Below are 11638 nucleotides of genomic sequence, written 5' to 3' on the forward strand. Positions count from 1 at the left end.
CAGCTTTTACCTCATTACTTTATGATGGTACATTATTCTGTTTCACACAGATTGTATAAGAGAGCGAGCCATTAATTTCCTGAATAATTAATCGATTGACATAATTCTTTCTGTGGTAAAAAGAAATATGATATGTGGAAGGAGACATAGCTGTTAAGTTTTGTGAGTGTCCCATTATATTTGAGAGAAAACAGATCTCTCATATCTCAAACATCTATCTCTGAAACTCTACAACTCTCAGAACGATCTAGATGGATAAATAGTGCCACAGGCCAGAGGATTTTTGGAGTGAACTGTCCCTTTAAAACAGCACAAATGTTGGACTGGGGCATTAAGAATTTGTGCTGTGACTCCGGTCCTCGTCTGTTCGTTTCCAGTTGCCATGGCAACAGAGTGATAACAATTCAGAGAAGATAGAAGAGAACACTCTGCATCGCCGTCTGAGATTTATTTTTTCTAATTTGTAATTAGAGATGGAGTCATGCCCATCAATAAGCATCAGTAACAGTTATTTTAACATCAATTAGAAGGCTGAATATTTTTCCCATTTACTTGTCTGGTATATAAAAAGTCAAAATTTTCAAATGTCCTGTTTAGTTTGAAGATATGTGACAGATGGAAGCAGCTGAATCTGTTATAAACACTGGAAACTTTTTCAGTATTTCTGTTTGAAAAATGACTGAAATGAATCAATTATCAAAAGTGTCTTTCCATCAACATCAAATTCTCTAAAAATATAATGTACATCAACGTAAATTATTCCACATCTGTAAATTCTTAATGTCAAATGGAAACATGAGCCAATACAAAGCAAAGCAGACTGATGAAGCCAACATCATTTAATTCGACAGTCAAGTCATGAGCAGCAGAAAATGGTGAATTCAGACCTTTAATAGGTGGACAAAGTGATGATGCTTCCCTTTAATTGTGATGCATTTCTAAACTAAGACAGACTTTGGATTCATTTTAAGCTCAGTGGAACAGGTCGTCTCCCTCACTGAACGCACTCAGCTGTCAGACGGCTGCGTGGATGATTCCTCAATGATCCACCAGAGGGAGACCTTCTCAAACTCGGAGGTCTCAAGTTCTTTGCTGAGCAAAACCATAACACTGAGGAATAAATTACTAGTTGCTAACACATCATAATATGCTTAATACACTGTGTATGAAATAGAAAATAAAAAAGAAGAATTTCCTGTTATGATTCTGTTACCTTTTCAGTAGAAAACAAGAAGGCAGCATAATGTGAGCGTAACTGTCACATAAAGGTTTGACTGCATGACAAACAAAACAAAATTTCTCTAAACCAAAGACTCAGAACATTTACAAAAGAGTTCATCTTAAGAACAGTGAGAATACTTGGAATTTTACACATCTGCTGTAAAGAATAATTTGCTCTGATTGCATCAGTGTGCGTGACCAAGACTGAATCATATCTGAATCACACGCACAGAGAACAAGAAAAAACCCCAGCAACAAAATGTTTATCTTGGCTTATTTATCATCACTTTGTCCTGCAGCTGAAATACATTTTTTTTCTTTATACAGGAGAAAGTGCATCTTTGATTTTGTTTTTTACCAAAGAGCTGACAAGACTTTATTTTAAATGGTCAATTAAACAGTAACACTTTATTTTAAGTCCCCCTATTTAGTGTTTATAAGCAATGTGACATTAATGTACATGTATTTGTCAGCAATATTGACATTTGATATTAATTTCATATTGTAATTATCAGTTTATACACCAGCCTCCACCTCTGGGTGCCCTCAGGAATTCTAATCAGGTTTTCAGTCTTGTTTTTAAATGTGTTTCGGGGGTTAAATTGAATAGATCACGCTGTAACAACTCTAAAATAAAATCATCACATACTCTGATTGTTCCTCATATTCTGTGCACTTTTGTTGCCAGTATGGACGTGAAATAGGTATTAAATTGCATCATAATGGTCTTAAAAAGTTCTTTAAAAGTCTTAAATTTAACTTTTTGAACCCTGCAGAGACCCTGTATAATTGTCAACATTAACTTTAACACTTTTATCTGTTTATACCAGCATTATAATGTGTTATAAACCATCTATTAAATGTTTTGTAAACTGTAAACAGGGGGCCTTCAAGTGAAGTGTAATTATAGATGTTTATGACTATTGACCTATTGGAAGTATGCGTAAAAATAAAGTGACTAAAAATGCCTTTTTACGTATGATTAACCTGACAGCACTGATAGATGACGATCTGTCTAAACTCTTAAAGGCTGTGAGGTCGCATGAAGTCATAGCTGGAAGTGGCGGAACATATTTGGCCTCTGAGGGGAGACTGAGGTTTTGGCGTTGGGTCGTGCGTCCAGCTGCGATTTGGACTTTTCAAAAGTCATAAACTTTGTTGTTTCACGCTTTTTGGTTCACCCTTGTCTCTATTCTCTCAGTCATAACTTAGATTTATTTCGCTCTGTTCTTTGTTTGGAGGAAAAGAAGTTGCAGATGTAATCTTGTGAGTTTGACCCTAAAAAGATGGTGTCATTTTTGTTTTCATGAATAACAAGAACATGCTATAAAATTGAGTACATGGAGCTCAAGAAACGTTCAGTCCTGTTTATCATCGCTTTTCATCTTACTCCCATTCCAAGAATTTCATGGTTTATTGCATCTGTCAAGTGATATGAACATTTTTATTTTACACATTATGCCATTTCAACTCAATTTATAATTGTTTCATTACGTTTTTTTTGTTTTTTTTGTTTTTTTTTTTTAGAATTTCCTTGATTGAGAGTGAAATCTTTTTTTCATTCTAGGGAAAGGAAAAGATGGTTTGGAGTTTGGTTTTCATAACAGATCATAAAAAGTGAAACAGGGATCACATGTCAACAGCTTTCATATCAGAATATTCACACTTTGAAAGCAAAATGTCTCTTTAAGCTGGACATCAGTGATGATTTATGCAGTGGTAGAATGCAACTAAATACATTTACTTAAAGCCACTACAAAGAACTTCTTCTTCTTCTTCTTCTTACTTCTTAATGTATAAACAATAATAATCTAATTAGTCTTTATAAATAATGAAATAACCCTCTCAAAATACACCATCCTGCATAATGAATACTTTTACTTTTCATATTTTAAATTTATCTGATAATCTGACATACTGTTCTGTCAGTTATTTTGCTTGCAATGCAGGACTTCTCCTGGTACTGTAGTATTTTTACGTTGTGGTATTGCAACTTTTACTGAAGGCTCTGAATATTTCCTGCACAGTGCACTTCCTGATAGTACCCCTGTAAATCCACCAGGTGGCGGTCAGTCATCGGTCACAGACAGTCTGTACTGTGAGACTGCAGCCCTTCGACTGACGCACAGCAGCACACGGCGCTCAGTGAACTCATTAAACTGCGCAGTGTAGTTCACACAGAAGCACATGAAGATAATCAAAACACAATCATGAATGAAGCTCCGCGGAGCGTGGCGAAAATCTGTGTTCGTGTTGTTTATTTTCAGACTCAATTACTGAAATTAGACTTTCTTATGCAACAACGTTTAACGTCTTTCCTCTCAAAGATGTTTGACAGCATGGTCGGCCGCCAAAAAGACACAATTAATACAGCCTGTCTCTGTCGGGGTAGTTGTTGTTACCATTTCTTGATAATCTGTTACTTTTTGTTCCTGGAAGCAAAACAATCATCTTCATCGTCTTTCTTGCGCAGTTTTGGAGCATCACAATCAAATGCAATCATCGGTGTTATCGTCCTTTCATCAAAAACATAAACACAAACAGATTTGTTGTTGTTTTCAGCGGATGCCAAACGTTCCCTCAGTGCCACCTCCATTAAACACTAACATCATTGTTTACATGTTGGTTATTTGTTTGACAATGAGCCCGTTTGCAGGGAACAGTACACGTCATGATTTGCGTTTGATTAAAGACGGGCCGAAATTAAAGCCCTGTGCACATCCTTTTAACAAGCTGGGGTCATCTCGTCCTGGAAAAGACAGGGAAAGAAAAAAAAAACTTGGCAATATATTTCTCCAAAATCCCTTCTGGAAGTAATTAATCACCATCATACAAGGGCGAGCCTTAAAAGATTTCAAATATTTGCTGAAGTGCCCCCTTGTTCCTAATTATATCTCCCTGCTTGTCCCCCCTCATTATTTAGAACCACCCACAAAAAGATGCGGCGCTGAATGGGAACCAAAGAAAATGTTTAATAGCAAATGAATGAGTGCGCCACTGTGCTGCGATAAAGTCCCTAATGAGGTAATTTTATTAGCAGCGGCTGCCCAGAACTGTTGGAAACCCGACGGAGGAAACAAACAGAGAGAGGCGGCATAGAGAAAATTAGTGTTACCCAATTCATTAATTAATGCATTAGTGCGGGCAGCAAATTAACTGCCCCAAAAAACCCCATTCAGTGAAGATTATGATGAAAAAAAATACATTGTTGCCCTCCGACGTAATTACAAGACAGTGCAAATTCAATTCTAATGAGGCGAAAGGCACCCCCTTAACATACATCCCTTGTCCCCCCCCCCCCTCTAAAAGGGCTCTTGCTCTTGTCGGAGCCTAAGTTTAAGGAAGTATTGAGAGTGAAGGAGACAATAATGAGAGATCGGCCCGGTCCTGAGTGCTTCATGTGCTGCAAACAGGTAGAGGGGATTGAATGGCTCTCTTTCTGGGACTCCTGGGGGGCCTGTCTTCCCAGCACAACAACACTTGGCCCTGAGAAAAGGGTCCGCTGAGGAGCCCGGGGAGTGAATGGACCTGTGCTGCAGTGGGTCAGCCTGAATGGCCACAAGTTCTTCAATTATTACAAACTATGTTGTGCCGGCCGGGGCTGCACACATGTACACAAACACACACACAAAAACACACGTAGACGGCCCTCACCCTTCCACCTCTCCCTCTCATTGAGTTATCTTTACTCAGGCTTTGTCTCCTCTAATTGGAGCTGATGAGGGACTAATTGGTAGCTTTTTTACAACACCCAGTACTTAAGCGATGGCAAGCCGAGGGAGGCGGCATGAGCGGAGTTAATGAGAGGCTTTGCACAAATAAAAGCTTTAAAATGGGCCTGTTTCACAGAATGGGGAGAAAAGGAAAGTTGAGAATATCTTTTGTGCGCTCCACATCTTTCACTTATGTGCAGGTATCTGAAAAGAAGAGGGAGTGGTGGAGGGCACACACACACACTGGTTTGCCGAAACGTTGAGCACTTGTAGGCATAAAGGGATCTGTTCTGTATTGTTTGGGGGCCCATCGTTTAGTGTGTCTGTTAATAATGAGAGAGGGCTGCTCTTCAAATGAATGTGGCAAAGTCCTCAGTGGACAATAAGTGCCCTCTCTTCCCCCCGGACCACACTGGACTGTGTTGAAGCAATCTGAAATAAAGGTTTAGTCTTTCTGCATTGTTCGGGGTGAGTATGTGGCCTATGTGCGCAGAACTGAGCCAACAAATAATACAGCGGCCAAGCCAGTCTGTACAGCTCCGATGTGGAGTAATCACTGAATCTTTAAAGATAGCTGTTTGAAATAATCACCGATCAAACGATAAACGGGGGCTTGAACCGCCATCGGAGGGGACACTGCAGAAATACTGAAGCTCACCGCACTGTACGTCCCCCTGCTGCCTTAAAAATGTGAGCTGACCGAACACACTGTGAATAATTGGCTCAAAGTCGTCTAATGAGCCTTGAAAATGTAAAACGAATCGACCCTTCCCAAGCCCCGCCTCTGTCAACGTTCTCCTCTCCTGTAAACGTGACATATAGTCCCGTCTTAAGTTAGCTAATGTTTGCTAAATGCTAGCTAACTAGCTAGCTAGTTATCAATGTATATTTGCCAGCTATTTTGCTAGTGTTTTGCTAACAGTATAGCTAACTTAAGATGTGAATATATGGCACTTTTACAGGTCCTCCATCGTATTTTCTTGTCATTATTGTGTATTAAAGGAACATTCTTGAAAGACTGAGTAGTACACAAGCATTGATAGAGGCAAGGCTGAAAACCAACATTGGATCACCCTGACCTTTGACCCCTCAGGTCATTAAAAATCCACATAACTGTATAAATGTTACCACATGGGTTCGGGAACACTTTGGAAAACTGTTGTCAGTTTGTTGCTGCATCTACAAATGCAAGTTGAGACTCTAACATGCAAAATATATATCAACAACGGATGTCTGCAGACGTCTCTGGGCTCATCTGAGATGGACTGACGCAAAGTGGAAAAGTGTGCTGTGGTCTGATGAGTCCACATTTTGTTTTTTATAAATCTCGAAGCAAAACAGGAAAAGGACCATCCAGATTGTTACCAGCACGAACTTCAAAAGTCGGCATCTGTGATGGTCTGGGGGTGTGTTAGTGCCCAAGGCATCATGGGTAACTGTCACATTTGTGAAGGCCCCGTTGATACTGAAAGGTACATACAGGTTTTGGAGCAACATATGCTGCCATCCAAACATCGTCTTTGTCAAAGACGTCCCTGCTTATTTCAGCGAGACAACGCCAAGACGCGTTCTGCATTTGATCCAACATCGTGGCTTCATAGTAAAAGAGTTCAGGTTCTAGACTGACCTGCCTGCAGTCCAGACCTGTCTCCCATTATGAAACAAATAAAACACAACAGAGACCTCAGACTGCTGAGCACCTGAAGTCGTATATCAAGCAAGAATGGGAAAGAATTTCCCCCAAAAAGTCCCCAAAAGCCGACTTAGTGTTGTTAGAAGAAAAGCTGATGTGTCACAGAGGTAAACATGCTCCTGTCACAACTTTCTGAGATTGTGTTGCAGGTGTATATCTACAAAAAAAACAACAAAGTTCATCAGTCTGAACATTAAATATCTTTTCTTTGTACTGTATTTAATTGGATATTAGTTGAAAAGTTTTTGCAAATCATTGCATTCTGTTTTTATTTATGTTTTACACAATTAGCCAAATTTTTTGGAATTGGGTTTTTAATCTGAATCAACTATGTTCGGGGGAAGGAAATAAATTCAGTACAAACCTTAATCAAGGTTAGCATTGTTTTCATAATTAAGGAAACTTAACCTTTTTGGTTTATCTCAACATTCATTAAAGACACAGCAAGTTTCAGTCATGAAGTTTCTTTTGAAACCTGAACTAACAGCAGCACATTAATATGAATCAAGATGCTTTAAGCCAGAACAACTCACATTTATAAGTTATGAAGTGTTGTGAAAATAAAATTTAAAACTGATATAACTTGAAAGTATTAAAACTTATATATTTATGATAAGTTAGCCAGAAAAGATTAGTTGATTCTGCTAAATTTCTGCATGTTTTACAGTGTAGATGTTAATTTAAATATAAAAATCACTCTTCTCCTGGTCGTCTTGGACCAGTCAGCGATTTACATCATGGTGGTAAACTTAAGAAAATGGCGGGTTCAACCACAGGACGTTTCCTTAGCATGCTGTCATCTCAGCAGACATTTTGTTCATGTGTTAATTGATTGTTTTGTGCTTTTCAGGTATGAATAAACACCATGATGCAACAGGCTTCGTTTAACTAAGCCACAGCGTCACAGCAGGAGGTGACGAGCCACTCTCCCTTTCCCCTTCACGATCCACCGGGGACAAGCAGCCCCATCCACAACAAAAATGTTATTTTATTTATCTGATTAGTCGAGTTTAGGATCTCTAAATACTGACATATCCATATGATGGAGAGAGCAAGTGGAACTGAGGTAGAAAATATCAAGTTATGAAGAATTAACCAGATCAAACTGTGATCAAATGCAGACACTGATCACTTTTTCAAATACAGTTTTGTTTAAAAATCCATATTTCAGGCTACAGATCAACCCGCTGTCACTTTCTGAGATAACGTTTCCTGCAGCATCGTATAATTCCCTGGCCAAATATTTGTGCTGACTCATGCGATCGGCTATTCACCGTCTCAGTGACCCATTAACATCCTACAGGTTCCCATTGTCCTCCCCTAAATGGATCCATTAGCATTGCTTTTGTTATTTAAATCCCACATTTCCTCACAAAGAGTGTGGTTTAACTCTCTAATGAGGACTTCCTCACACAAAAGGACACAGGCCTCTATTTTTCTCTGCTCTCTGAATCCACTGCAAACCTGTGAGACTTCACAACTTTTAGATGTTAGCATCTTATTTATAATTTAATGTACTCCACTTAAAATTTCCAATGTTCCTCCTGATGTTGTCGGTGGTTTCAGAGGTGTATTTTAAAAATTCTGCACTATATCTTAATTTTCCCAAAGAACATTAATAAGATTTTAATTTTTATATATATAAAACACTTGTATTTGTATCTAATAGGAAAAGTTTAAAAACTTGGGGTATTGCCGTGTAGTTTTTTTAGTCGACTGTACGTCTGTTTTTGTTTCTGTCATGTTGTTTCTGCCTTTTGAAGGGACGTTTAGAAAATATGTAATGAAAATAACTCTGTGATATCAGGTGATGTCTCAGAGACAAATGAAGTGAAGATTCCTTGAAAATCAATTATTTTAGAATGTTTATTAGTGGTTGTTTTATTTTGGAGGGCACAGGGAGAGATGAGGGAAAAAACCTCAAGGGTGAAATTAAATTATTCAATTCGTTTTTATATTTTTATATTTAATTTAATTGTTACTTTGTTACCCAGATTGTTGGGCCTGTTTTGATGTGTTGGTGTGACGGCATACATGTTGTTTGTGTTTATCTGGATGTTTTGATTGTCTATTTGTTTTATTTTTAGTCTGACTCTGATGTAATCTTTTTCTGTTTTTTATTGTTTGTTTGGTTGTTTTACTATTTTTGTGTGTTTATTGTCGTCTATGTCCGCTGGTGAGCTGTTTGTTTATGTATTTTTCTACCTTTTCATAGTTGCATACCCTGCAGTTCATCTGATAAAGCCATGTTTGTATATTCATTGCATGCCTATGATTTAAAACATGATTTTTTTTTTTATTGCTGCTGACATTAACCCCTTCAACACAGAAAGAGAAACATAAACAGTTATTTTCTCTTCATCGGTGAAGAATTATCTTGTGTTATTCTGGCACAAGACAACTTAGAAAAGCTTAGACTTTTATAACTTTTACACACAAGTTTGTGATAATATTGTAAATGTTAAGTCCTGTATTAACAAAGACGTGTTAATAAACGTCACAGACTTGAATTACCTGTTAAATGTAGTCAGTAACGTATCACAATATTAAAATAACTTGATTAACTATAAAGAAAATGTAAACCATTGTTAATAAACTGACTACAGCAGGAAACCTTGTCACTGTAAACCTGTGCAGATCAGTTCTTGCCACTTGCTGATCATTTGATAAAACACTCAGAATCCCTGGATTAGTGTCGCCACAATGGTCTGTTTTGTTCTGGGGTTCGTTCCTGAACCCGTAATCACGGCTCATCACGGTGAGTGATGCTGCACCTCCAGAGGCTACAGGAAGAAGCTGGAGAGAGTTAATAGAAAGCGAGTGGAGCATAATTGTGTCATCGCCCGTCTCCTACTGAGGCTTTCAGACTGCAGTGAAAACTTCTGCAGCCAGCACGGCTATGTCAGCTGACCTTTCGCTGACCTTATGAAGGCTTATGAGCCAGTCCAGAACAGGACTGCTGAAAGGACGAAGACCTCAACGAGTTTTTTAACAAATCTGATAAGTTGATTATTGAACTGAGGGTCTGTTATTACTGATTTTAAGATCATATATTGAGGTTTCCCCTAAACATCTGTGCACATTGCAGGTATGTGCTGGAGGTCTTCCCAAATAAAACTAATTGATTTCACCATCCTGGGAAAAAAAATCCTGTAACTAGATATGCTAAGTGCTAGGCTCATCTATGTTGATAAAAAAACTAATTTTGAAGATGGTTAAAAGAAGTTGGAGGAACCTGTGCAAGCAACATAAATAGTCACAAGTTTGCTAGCTAGCTAGCTAATCTGCTTAAATTCTTAGTTTGTTAGTTACATATGATAGCTAATGGTAGCAAAACATGTGCTAACTAACCAGCTAATCTAAATCAATTCTTACAGTTAGCTAGTTACTTATGATAGCTAATGTTAACAAAACACATAGCCAGCTATTCTAAATCAAGTCATAGTTTGATAGTTACATCTTATAGGTAATGTTAAAAAAAAAACACTTGCTAACTAGCTAGCTAATCTAAATAAATGCTTAACGTGCTTGTTACGTATGATAACACTTGCTAACTAGCTAGCTAGTAACTTTGGACCAATAAAAACATATACTTGTATGTTAACAAGAAAAGATTAGTTGATTCCATTAAATTCCTGCACGTTTTACAATGTAGATGTTAATTTAAACGTAAAAGTCACTCCTCTCCTGGTCGTCTTGGACCAGTTAGGGATTTGCATCATTATGGTAAACTTAAGAAAATGGCGGGTTCAACCACAGGACGTTTCCTTAGCATGCTGTCATCTCAGCAGACATTTTGTTCATGTGTAAATGGATTGTTTTGTGCTTTTCAGGTATGAATAAACACCATGATGCAACAGGCTTCGTTTAACTAAGCCACAGCGTCACAGCAGGAGGTGACGAGCCACTCTCTCTTTCCCCATCATGTGACAATACAAACATCTTTAGATGAACAGATCCACCAGGAACAAGCAGCTCCATGTACAACACAACTTTTATTTGTTTTACCTGATTAGGTCAGTTTTTTAAACTGAATGATGGCCTACAGCACAAAGAGAGTTCTAAGTTCTAAGATAGATTTTAAGTTTGATGCATCATATTTAAGTTAAGACATAATTTAATCAGGGTTAAAAATCAATCCTTCTTGGTGCAACCCAGCCAAAGTGTAATAAGAAGGCACTTTATATATATATATATAGCTGAATGAGTACTGTGTGCGCATTTTATTAATTTACTTGACAGCGTGACTCGTGTACAGACATGCCCTCTTTTCAGTTCAACCTCAACTGTAACAAAAACCGGGGGGAGAAACAGAGACCACATTAAAGTGTCTGATGAGAAAACGCCCTGTTGGCCCTACAGGCATCCCATCATGCACGTGGACTGAGCAGCGAATGACGGGCTTATCATAGTCTAATCTGTACATCACAAATGAAAACACATCAATGATAATAATAAAACAAACAGATCATTCTTTTAATAACTAAAAACAGGAATTGTAGCCTACATGAGTGATTTGATCTGGAATATTTTCACAGATTCATATGTTGTTCATACAAGTATTACTATTAATATAACGGTTAACTTTTGGGACAAACAGGACAGGGTATGGGACAACTGCTTGTAATTCGGAAATGTCTGGTCACCCTTTTCACTAGCTAGCTAAAAAGTTAACAAGACATTACATCGTTTGCTGGCTAGCTAAAAAGTTTTTAAAAAGTTATTCTGTTAGCTAGCTAGCTAACAGGGCTGCACAGGTAGGTAAAAAAAAAAAAAAAAAAAAAAAAATTTTGACCGAAATCACGATATGCAATACAATTAGTGGAAATGATCAGTTTTGCGTTACAATCTTCATGTTCACTAAAACAAAATTAAATTGTGATGATGTGATATTTGTTGATGTAAGTTTAAGTTTAAAGTCAATATTGGATTTTAATTGAAATTTAATGTTTTGGTGCAGACTAAAACTACACTGAGGTTCAGATTTAATCTGTCTTAATTTCATCACTTT

The sequence above is a fragment of the Lutjanus erythropterus genome, chromosome 20, assembly GCF_056507025.1.
Source record: "Lutjanus erythropterus isolate fLutEry1 chromosome 20, fLutEry1.hap2, whole genome shotgun sequence".
Lineage (NCBI taxonomy): Eukaryota > Metazoa > Chordata > Actinopteri > Lutjaniformes > Lutjanidae > Lutjanus > Lutjanus erythropterus.